This window comes from Callorhinchus milii, unplaced genomic scaffold, assembly GCF_018977255.1.
Source record: "Callorhinchus milii isolate IMCB2004 unplaced genomic scaffold, IMCB_Cmil_1.0 Scaffold1, whole genome shotgun sequence".
Classification (NCBI taxonomy): Eukaryota; Metazoa; Chordata; class Chondrichthyes; order Chimaeriformes; family Callorhinchidae; genus Callorhinchus; species Callorhinchus milii.
Window position 1 is genome coordinate 123495605 of NW_024704742.1, and position 11486 is coordinate 123507090.

Genomic DNA, 11486 nt, shown 5'->3' on the forward strand with positions numbered 1-11486 from the left:
CCCCCAACTCTTTTTGTGAAAAAAAATGCCAAGAGACGAGAAGAAGTTTCTTTGCACCCCCCACCCACCCACCCACCCTCCCTCCTCGGCCTCACCTCACCTCACCCCCACACCACAAAGGTGCAAAACGTTTTGCTGCATCTTTGCAAATTAAAAAAGGTTTTTTTTAAAAAAATTATATAGAAACCTGCAGCAAAGATTCCTGCAAACACTCAAAACCCAAATCGTCTCAAGAGAGCACTGTGACAAAGAGCCCCGGGGATCGGTTTTATTTATTAAGCAATTCAGGGATTTTAAGAGAAAGGAATAGAAGCAAAGGGAATGCACACGCAGATGATGATTATTATTATTATTATTATTATCTGCTGCACGAAAAAACAATCGAGTGAAAACTCAACCACAGGGACAACACCTCTTTTGTCGAACCTTTAAAGCAAAAAGGAAACGCGTGCAGACTGTGGCAATATTAGGTGCTATAATCCCGTCTGTCCGAAAAAAAATAACAGTAGCAATTGTTAGAATTATCTCATTAATGAATCCCAAAGTCCCAGTAAAAGTTTTGCTACGTCACCGATCTCACTCACTAACTCACTCACTGCACTCACTGCACTAACTCACTGCACTCACTCAATCACTAACTCACTCAATCACTAACTCATTGCACTCACTAACTCACTCAATCACTAACTCACTCAATCACTAACTCACTCACTAACCACAGGTTTGTTTCTTCCGCAACAAGAACTGGTCCAGGTTCAAACAACTGGTCCAGTCCAGTCCAGGCTAAAGCCATCGGGTTTAATGGGTGGGAAACATTAAGCATATGGGGAAGTTACCGCAACACACAGCAAACATGTCAACAGAAGTGGCCCCAGAAGGTACTGAAGGTTTAACACAGTGGATGTACTGTAGTCAAAACCATTCACAAGAGATCAGGATTTTTTTTTTGTCTTTAGAAGACGATCCGAGCAGCTCGAGTTTAATCAATAGAATAAGTTAAGCTGCTGGGGGTTGGGGTGGGGGACACCAAAACAAATCCAGGTTGACACAGTGCTGCAATGTGGCTTTTTTTGGAAAAAAAAGTTAAATTACACACGAATAATTTTCTCCACTGACAACTTTCCAAATAACTTCGTATTTGCACAAAACGTCCTGCAAGTGCAGTTGGTGTGACTGGTGGTTTTACCTTTTATTCCCTAAAGCTGCTGGAAACAGTTAACAGAGGAGCTTCAACACAACATGTTTTCCTTCTTTACAATCAATCCACGACCTCCAGGAGCTCTCACCTCAGCTGCAGGTTGGTAACAAATCGAGTAGTCTATTCCTTCTGGGTCCTAAAATCCCCTCCTGGACTTTATTTAAAAAATGACCTGAATCATCAAAAATCAAAATATCATCCTTTAAAAATACTGCCCCTTTCGAGAAATAATAACAATGATCCTTGCATTTGATAATAGCGCCTTATCACGTCTTCGAGACGTCTCAAAACCCTTCACAAAATGTACAGTAAAGTGAATTGACTCGTATATTCTGTGGGCGAAACCCAGCAGCCAATTGCACTCAGCAGTGTCCCACAAACCGTCGTGGATTGAGTGACCCATTGATTATTAACTTTTTTTTGAAGGAATCATTATCCCCGGAAAAGTGATCCGCCAATCGACTAAAAAACGGTTCCTACTTACTGCTAGTTAAACAGAGGCGTGTGGAGTAAGGAAACTTTTCGCCCTTCCAGGAATCGAACCCGGGTCCTCTTGCTCATGCTCCAACCACTGAGCTACAGGGATTCTTCTTATATGGTTTCAGTCAACCTTGCAAGCCAAAGAGCTAATAGATAAGGTGGTCCCAGCCAAAAAGTTATTGCCACATAGCACTCATAATGATAAGCTTTATGCAGTTTTACCTGTTTAAGCTCTAGCAGTACTTCCAACACACATTCAGTTTCCCAAGCTCTTGCAAACCTACTGTTAAAACCTTCCAGATTTAATTAAACATGTTCTGTCCCTCCAGGGAGAGTGTGCACATTCCGTCCAAGCACAAAATTTTCATGAGCAGGTGGCTTGCACTTGAGGCCCTTTGTCCAGTTAGGATACTCTTCTGCAAAGTAATGAGTTTCCACATGTGTCAGACACTGAACTGACCAAAAAAAAGTTATATTTATTGTATTTAATTATTTTTACAATATGAATATCTGTTCTGCTGTCACGTTTAAGGCTTTAATAGTGTTGGGTTACTTCCAATTTGGTTAATTTTCAGGGTAATATAAAAAATTCTTGCATTTGACATAGCGCCTTATCACATCATTCAAAAAATCTCAAAGTGCTTCACAAGATCATAGTGACTTCATAGTTTGTAGGCAAAAGCTGCATCCAATTTGTGCACAATAATGTCCCACAAACAACAATTAAGTGAATGGCTGGAGGATTGTTGGCCAGGACAACCCGTGACTGTCCTCTTGGGTGAATAAGTGGTTTCCAAGGTGACATGCTTGGCAATGGAATCTCAGAATCGATTCAATTTGCCATGGTAATCTGGCTCCTGAGACCGGCAGGTCTCCAGTACTCCAGGAACCTGCTGGTAACAGTTTATCAACATGATGATTTAAATGGAGGAGCAGGGAATCTTCTCACCTAGCTGCTGTTAAAACTGCGAGCCAAAGCCCTAACAGGTAGGCTGGTCCTAACTGGATAAGCTGTGAAAAGTTTGTTCATTAATGCTTTCAGTGGCAAGCTACATGGATTTAGTTGGTTAAACTCCAGCATGCTCCAACACGTACTTTGGGGTCACCAAGCTTTGGCTCTTGCCAACTTGTACCCAATATCTCCAGAATTAGATAAGCAGGGTGCAGCCCAACAGGGAGTGAATGTATATTCCATTCCAGATATGTTCTTGGTGGCAGGCATGAAACTTTCAGTCTGTATTGAAAACTTGTAAGCGTATATATAAAAAAGAACAAACTCCAATTCTGCATCATTAACTGCCTCCAGAGACAGTGTAAAAGCATTCAGTATTATAGGAGCTTTCAGTATATAGGAGTAACCTATAACTTCACAGCAAGAGGTTCAGGCAGCGGAATTTACAACCAAACAAACATCAACATTTGCATTTTACTGTTCTGTAAAGTGGTATCTGATGTTGAATTTAACATGTGATGCATTTCATTTTATTAGCACTGCAATACTCTTTCTTTGAACCTCAGTTATTTTAGAAGTCAGATTGGCTCCGAGTGCCTTGTTTTGAATCTCTTGGAAATGTCTGGAGCAAAGTTAATGATAAATTTAAGAAAGTCAGGAATCCACACAACTCCATTACCAAACACGGCCACCTTTTTTNCAATCGCAAAGTTGAAACAACATTGATGGCTTGTTTGGTTAAGAAAACAGTGCTTATTTTACAATTCTTGTTTTCCCAGATTTTGTTGATTTGGGGTGGGGAGTGTTGCAGAGTTTGGTGCTCACAGTATTCCCAGGAAAATTCAGGATTCATTCAGGAATATTTCACATTTGGAGACAATTACCGTGCCTTTAACATCAACACTACAAATATGAGATGGCATCAGTGACTCTGTAGCTACTGGGGCGAATTTCTTCCCCACCTGTAGAGGAAGCAAATTCAACTACAACTGCCATTGTGTTCCCATCACCTTCCGGGCTGCCATTATCTTCTGGGTGCAAGTTTAGTTGGAGTTTTACTAACAATAACAACAAATTACATTTGCAGTGCCTTTTCTTCACTCAGAGGGTAGTGAACTTATGGAATTCACTACCCCAGAAGGCTGTAGATGCTCAGTCCTTGAACATTTTCAAGGCTGAGACTGATAGATTCTTGAAAAATAGAGGGATTAGGGGATATGGGGATAGGGCAGGTAATCAGAGTTAGGTGAGAAGATCAGCCATGATCTTATTGAATGGCGGAGCAGGCACAAAGGGCCGAATGGCCTACTCCTGCTCCTAATTCTTATGTTCTTATTATGTTCACATCAGGAGGATGCTCAAAGGCACTGAATAGGGCTTAGAGTGGCTAAGCCCCGCCCCCAACTCGCCATGTCTCGGACCCTCTGGTTTTCTCCCCCCTCAGCACTGAGACAAATTCTACAGTTGCCTGTCATCATTGCCACGTTTGTGCAGCGAACTGCAGCACGTGCATGAGCGTTGAAGATGAAGTGACATATTTTGCTGCCTTTGTATTCGTAACTCTGGAATTGTATTAAACCGAAAGTCAGTCACCTGGGGCAAAGAGAGAATATATAAGGAGAAGGTGCACAAGTACTTGAAAAAAAATGGTGTTGTCAGCAGTTGTATTTTCCATCTTAGATGCCATGAATGGAGAATTAGAAAGGCGATTCTCAGAAATGTAATTAATTGCCAGAAATGAATGCCCTTTCACTTTAGAGCAACTTCAAAATAAAGTATCTCCAAGACTGTATCCTTACTGTGACAAGCTGATTCAGTCGTCCCTCACTTTGGCTGTTGGCACTACCACATGAGAGAGAGGTTTTTCTGCAATGAGGAAAATAGGAAACTGGTTACTCTTGACCATGGCAGCAGACAGATGTTTATCTGTGGCACTCCTTCATATTGCTGCAATTGTATAGGGCCTTGGTGAGACCGCATCTAGAGTATTGTGTGCAGTTTTGGTCTCCTTATTTAAAAAAGGACATACTTGCCTTAGAGGGGGTGCAGCGTAGATACACTAGGTTAGTTCCTGGGATGAGGGGACTGACCTATGATGATAGGCTGAATAAACTAGTGCTGTATTCTCTAGAGTACAGAAGAATTAGGGGAGATCTTATTGAAACATATAAGATTCTTAAAGGGCTGGATAAAGTAGACACTGAGGGACTGTTTCCCCCGGTAGGAGAATCTATAACCAGGGATCACAGTCTTAACATTAAGGGTCAGCCTTTTAGAACAGAGTTGAGGAAACATTTCTTCACTCAGAATTTATGGAATTCACTACCCCAGAAGGCTGTAGATGCTCTGTCCTTGAACATCTTCAAGGCTGAGACAGAGAGATTTTTAAAAAATAGAGGGATTAGGAGATATGGGGATAGGGCAGGTAATTAGAGTTAGGTCAGAAGATCAGCAATGATCTTATCGAATGGCGGGGCAGGCTCGAGGGGCCGAATGGCCTACTCCTGCTCCTAATTCTTATGTTCTTATATTGAGAATGATGTGACTGCCAAGCTCATTCCAGAGGACATGTGGTAGTTAGCCAAGGATTATGCTTGCTGAGGAAATAGATAAATGCAACTCTTCCATTAAAGTAGGCTGTTCTATTTAACAGGTAACTATTTCCTCTTTTTATTCATCACTAACCATCGAATTACATATTATTTGTCATTTACCAAGCAGATGCACGATAACACCTTATTTCTCTTCATGAGATTGCAGCACTTGTTTACTGAAAGAAAATCACAGGATAGTTAAAAAGCAAAAATTCTATTTACCTCAGTTTACATGCAAGTTATTCTGTAGCATTAAAAACCATCAAAAAGGGCTTAAAAACTAATATGAGAAATGGGCGCAAAAGTCTAAAAATCCATGAGTGGGGCTCTGCCCCTGGATCCTGCATGGGCCTTTGGCGGCCCCCAGACCCTTTGCCTAAACACTTATTTTGTCTAAAATGATGCCCCTTCGTCCCATTGTAAAAGTCAAAAACATGAGGAGAATTTTTTTTACCCAGAGACCTGTTACTGTCTGAAATGAACTGCCTGAAAGGGTGGAAATGGTGGAAGCAGATTCAATAATAATAATATTTGATAATGATAATAATAGCTTTCAAAGGGGAATTTGATAGGTACTTAAAAAGAAAAAAATTGCAGGGTTATATGGAGCAAAGCAGGGGAGTGGGACTAGTTAGTAGCTCTTTCAAAACGTTGGCACAGATTCTGCCCATGTGCGCAAGCCAGTAAAGATGTCAGCTTGGTTCAGTTGGGAGCACTCTCACCTCTAGGTCAAATGTGTGGGATGAGTGTCGGCTCCCACTTCTAATGTGGGGGATGGCATGGTGTTGTAATGGGGTGTATTGAGTTGTGCAGATTCCTATTTCATGTCACAATAAGAGGGAAAGGAAATTGTGTGGGTACCCAATCCAGTGACCCCTGTTTGAAAGAAGATATCTGAATATTGGATGGGAGTCTGCAGGTTTGATCAAATTCCTGCACTGCTAAGAGGTTTGCTGGCACTCACTGGCAAAGTATCAAAGAGTTGCCAGCACCTTAAGACAATGAGATCAGGATAAATCATTGCTTTTTGGAGAGGAAGGGGAAGAGAACTGGGAGAAAAACGTGCAAGACATTTACTCTAGAAATGTCTTACTAATGTAAACACTTGATTTACAACAGATGAATGAGCACAATGTTTGCAAAAAATAACTTACTTTGTTGTTTAACAGTGTTTAACTTTTAAAGCACAAAGAGCTAGAAAATAATTTTTTTGATAAATAATGGTAAATAAAAAAGGGCTACTTTGGAAGTGAATAGCAAGAGGTTTGCTTTCAATGTGTTGCAATCTGGAACGTATGTGAATTGCCAACTCATGAATAATTCACTGTGCCGCAGCAATGTAGGTCAAAGGAAAAATGCAAATTGTAAATGCTTGGATTTACAACAACAACAAATTATACTTGTATAGCGCCCTTCACGTCAGAAAGACGTCCCAGGATGCTGGACAGTCAGGATTTTTTGGCCCTGAGCTGGGAGTTGGGGTCAGGAGCGGTGGAGGGCAGAGGTTTGGGGGTGGGAAGTGGGAGGGTGGCCGAAGACACCGTCAAAGAGGAAGGTCTTTGGATGGGACTTGAAGGAGGCAAGAGAGAAAATAAGGCGGAGGGATTCCGGGATAGATTTGCAGAGTGTGGGACTAGAAATGCTCAATGCTAAACCACCAATGGTGGGGCGGGAAGTGCAGGGGACCTGAGGCAGGCTGGTCTCTGCCGAGTGGAGGGAGCGGACAGGCTGATATGGGGTTAGGATGTTGGAAAGGGTGGAGGGAGCAAGACCATGGAGGACTTTGAAGGTGAGAACGAGGGTTTTGTACTCCAATCTCCGAAAGATCCAGTTGTCATAGTACTCATCTCTTTTCTGTGGGTATGAATTACACACTCCTTCCAGAATCGCTATGAAAGGAGCAATCTTTCACTTCTCTATTTTGTCAAAGATGCGAGTCTAGTCAGAGCGATCTCACAGACCACAACACTTTACTTCTCTTAAATTATTCTCATTTATTCCGACAAGTGCCAGTAAACAATAACTTTCCCGAACGCAGAACAGCGACGTAAAAACAATAAATATAGTTCATCGGCAATTCACGGCCTTGCTCCCTCCTACCTCTCTGACCTACTATCCCCCTACCTACCTGCCCGTACCCTCCATTCCTCTGCTCCGGTCAGCTCCACATCCCCCGCCCCAACTGCCCTACCATCGGTGGTCGGGCCTTCAGCCTCTCAGCCCCCAGGCTCTGGAACTCTATCCCCCAGTGCCTTCGCCGCTTCCTCCCTTTCCTCCTTCAAGGCCGGTCTCAAGACCTTTCTCTTTGACCGTGCCTTCAGCTCCCCTCTCGACTCTCTACCCCCTCCTCGCTCCCTCCCTTGCATCCCCTCACCCTGACCATTTCCCCCCCAATGCTCGGGTCCTGACCCAACTGTACAGCGCCTTGGGACGTCCTCCCGACGTGAAAGGCGCTCTATAAATGGAATCTTATTGTTGTTGCCAATCAAAATGTCATGTGAAGCTGTCTAGGTCAATAGCAGCCAATTTTGCTATGAGCACTGTTGTAATGAAACTTAATTATAACTTAAACAAATGAATATTAAACTTAAACAGAAATGTAATCTCAGGCCCCATCTTGAGTTCCCAGTCAGCCATGTGAAACACTTTGTGACTTCCTTCTGACGTGAAAGAGACTATAACAAACATAAATTGTCATTACACAACGAGTGGCTCCAACATCACTTGCAGGATTGTATTTTTTATAGTGCAAAGCAGCCTAGTAGATGCCCTAGTGAACCATTCTTATACTATGGGAAAATACATTTTGTGTACACGCTAGCTACTCAACCACAAATAAGTTTGAGTAATACATTAATGTTTTGTACTAACATTGGGAACCTGTTGAAGATGGTCCAAGGATTCTAATCCTTTTCAAATCCTTTATAGCCTCTTGCTTCTTTCAGGGAGGATCTGATCTTTTCAATTACCTGGGACAGATTGGGTCAAACATAGTTTCAGTCCAAAGTTGGACGAGGCAGGGGTGTCCAGTAAGAACATAAGAATTTTCTAGGTGAATGTAGACCAAGGTCCATCTAGTTCGCTTCCACCATCCTGGGAGTCGTATGACATGTCGTGTCCCAAAAGTCTACCACCTTATCATACCTGAAGGAGTTCTTGAAGCGCTTCACAATAATTATTGCAAAGTGTAGTGACTCTGTATTTTGTAGACGACTGTTGCAGTCAATTTGCAAACAGCAATGTCCCACAAACAGCTAAGTGAATGAACAATTTTATCTGAGGAACTGCCAACCAGGACATCTGGAGGGAGAAACTCCACACATTACTACAGACCAATGAGAGTGTGATTTTACAGATATATCGCAGTGTGTTCTGTCCTTCTTACTCAAAAATGTCAGTACTACAGATTCCCCTCTATTTATACTGTAGAGTGGATTCCACAAAGCTGGAGAGAGGTACAAACAATTCCAAACCCTCAAAAAGCTTGCTTTGTTCAGGTGTGGGGTTCCTAAGGTGCAGGTTAATTGTAATGTATGATTGCTAGTTAATTGCCTCTAATAGCATAACCGGTATTGGAATGTGTTGTTAAAAGGTACACATTAGGGGTCAAAGTATCAGGTGCATTACATTGTCTTGGCACCACTCTGACTACTCCTCTGTACTAAGGGGATTGAATTTGTTTTTGAAAGTGATACCCTTGTAACATACAATGACAACAACAAGATTACATTTGTATAGCGCCTTTCACGTCAGGAGGACGTCCCAAAGCGCTGACGGTGTACAGATTTCAGACCCGAGCTGGGGTCAGGGGGGGTGACCGATGGCATGGTTGAAGAGGAGGGTTTTGAGGAAGGACTTGAAGGAGGCTAAGGAGGGGGCGAGACGGAGTGATTGGGGAATGGAATTCCAGAGGTTGGGGGCAGAGTGGCTGAAGGCTCTCCCACCGATGGGTGGGTGGGTCAGGGGATGTGGAGCAGGCCAGAGCCGGCTGAGCGGAGGGAGTGGGCGGGTTGGTAGGGGGTTAGGAGGTCACAGAGGTAGGGTGGGGCGAGGGCATGGAGGGCTTTGTAGGTGAGAACCAGGATCTTGAACTGGATCCTCTGAAGGACAGGGAGCCAATGGAGTCGGGCGAGAATGGGGGAGATGGGGACATGGAGTTTGGTGCAGGAGAGGACACGGGCTGCAGAGTTCTGGATTATCTGCAACCTGTGGAGGGAGGAGTTGGGAAGGCCGACAAGCAGGGAGTTTGCATAGTTGAGCCTGGAGGTGATGAAGGCATAAACAAGAGTTTCAGTGGCCTGAGGGATAAGGTAATGGCGGCGTCGGGCGATGTTACGGAGGTGAGGGAAGGCAGAATGGGTCATTCTGAGGTGTTGAGGCGCTGGCGCGAGCCAATCAGGAGGGCCTCAGTCTTGTTCACATTCAACTGTAGGAAATTTGCCCTCATCCAGGACTTGATGTCCGACAGGCAGTCTGTCAGGACAGCAGTGGTCCTGGAGTTGAGGGTGGAGGCAGAAAGAAAGAGTTGGATGTCATCTGCATACATGTGGAAGTTGACCCCATGTCTGCGGATGATGTCACCAAGGGGGAGCATGTAGATATTAAAGAGGAGAGGGCCAAGGACAGAGCCCTGGGGGACGCCAGATGTGACAGTGCGGGGGCTGGAGGAGAAACCGTTAGAGGCAACAAAGGGGAGACAGTGAGAGAGATAGGAATCGAACCAGGCAAGGGCAGGTCTGCGAAGATTAATAATAATAATCCTTTCATTTGATATAGCGCTTTTCACATCTTCTAGATGTCTCAAAGCGCTTCACAGAATATGCTGTAAAGTGAATTGACTGTATATTTGTGGGCGAAACACGGCAGCCAATTGCAAAATGACCAATTTATTATTGTTTTGTTTTGGAGGGATTATTATTAGGCTCTGTGTGGAGTAAGGAAACTTGCCTAAGGTTTCGCCCTGCCTGGAATTGAACCCAGGTGTCTCACTTGCAAGGCGAGTGCTCTAACCACTGAGCTACAGGACTCCAAGTAAAGTAAATTAAGTAAAGAGGCGAGGTGGTGCAGTAGGATGGCGTGATCGACAGTGTTGAAGGCGGCAGAGAGGTTGAGGAGGACAAGGAGACAGAGGGAGCCCTGATCACAGATGTTCAGAATGTCATTAGTGACTTTGATCAGGACTGTTTCCGTGCTATGGACAATGCGGAAGCCAGTATGGAGGGGTTCAAAGAGGGAATGGCAAGAAAGAAAGGAGCGGAGCTGTGAGGCGACAACTCGTTCCAGGACCTTGGAGAGGAATGTGAGGTTAGAGAGGGAGTGGTAGCTGGAGAGAAGGGATGGGTCCAGGGAAGGTTTTTTCAAGATGGGAGTGATGACGGCTGTTTTTAGGCTGGTGGGAACTGAACTGTGGACAAGGAGAGGTTGAAGCTGTCATCTTACAGATCTATGAAGTTGTCAAAAAAACATAGACATGCCTATTTCATCCAGTCCCTGTCTTGTCCCCTGCCCTAACCACCATACCTTTGGTGGGCAGGCCTTCAGCCATTTAGCAGTTCTTTGGTACTCCCTCCGACTTCCTCCCTCTCTCACCTCGTTCAAGGTTCGTCTCAAGATGCACCTCCTTGACAGTGCCTTCAGTCATCGTTCCTCCCCATGGCTCCCATCCCCAGTAGGGTGCCCAGTCAGCAGTGACATTCTCCTGTTGTGAAAGATGCTATATAAATGTAGTTGATCATTTGTGAAGATGAAGAGGTGACCTTTAAAATGGGATTTAAAGATAGATGAACATAGGAACAGGAGGAGGCCGTTCAGCCCTACAAGCCTGTTCTGCCATTTAATTAGATCGTGGCTGATCTGTACCTCAGCTAATCCTTTCAATTCCAATTTTGCGCTTTCTCCCCATATCCCTTTATACCTTGACCAACCAAAAATCTATCAACCTCACTCTTGAAGGTGTGGATGGATCCAGTATCCACAGCCTTTTAGGGGAGAGAATTCCAGATTTCTACCACCTTTCAGTGAAAAAATGCTTCCTCATTTCACTCTTAAATGACCTGGTTCTAATTTTAAGACTATGCCCCCTTGTTTTGGATTCCCCTCACCAGAAGAAATAGTTTCTCTCTATCGACCCTATCAAATCCCTTTATCATCTTAAATACCTCAATCAAATCAACCCTCAACTTTCTAAACTCAAGGAAATACAATCCAAGTTTACGCAGCCATTCCTCGTAACTTAACCCTTTTAGGCCTGGTAGCATTCTGG

General features: G+C 43.8%; 1 protein-coding gene across 1 annotated transcript in view; it reads right to left on the bottom strand.

Annotated features, from left to right (window-relative positions):
- Positions 1-1317, bottom strand: part of ddx4 (DEAD (Asp-Glu-Ala-Asp) box polypeptide 4) — a 34947-nt gene extending 33630 nt beyond the window's left edge. The window contains exon 1 of the mRNA XM_042335257.1: positions 1187-1317. The gene's annotated coding sequence lies outside the window, so the exon portion shown is untranslated. The remainder of the gene's footprint in view (positions 1-1186) is intronic.
- Between the last annotated feature and the right edge of the window lie 10169 nt (positions 1318-11486).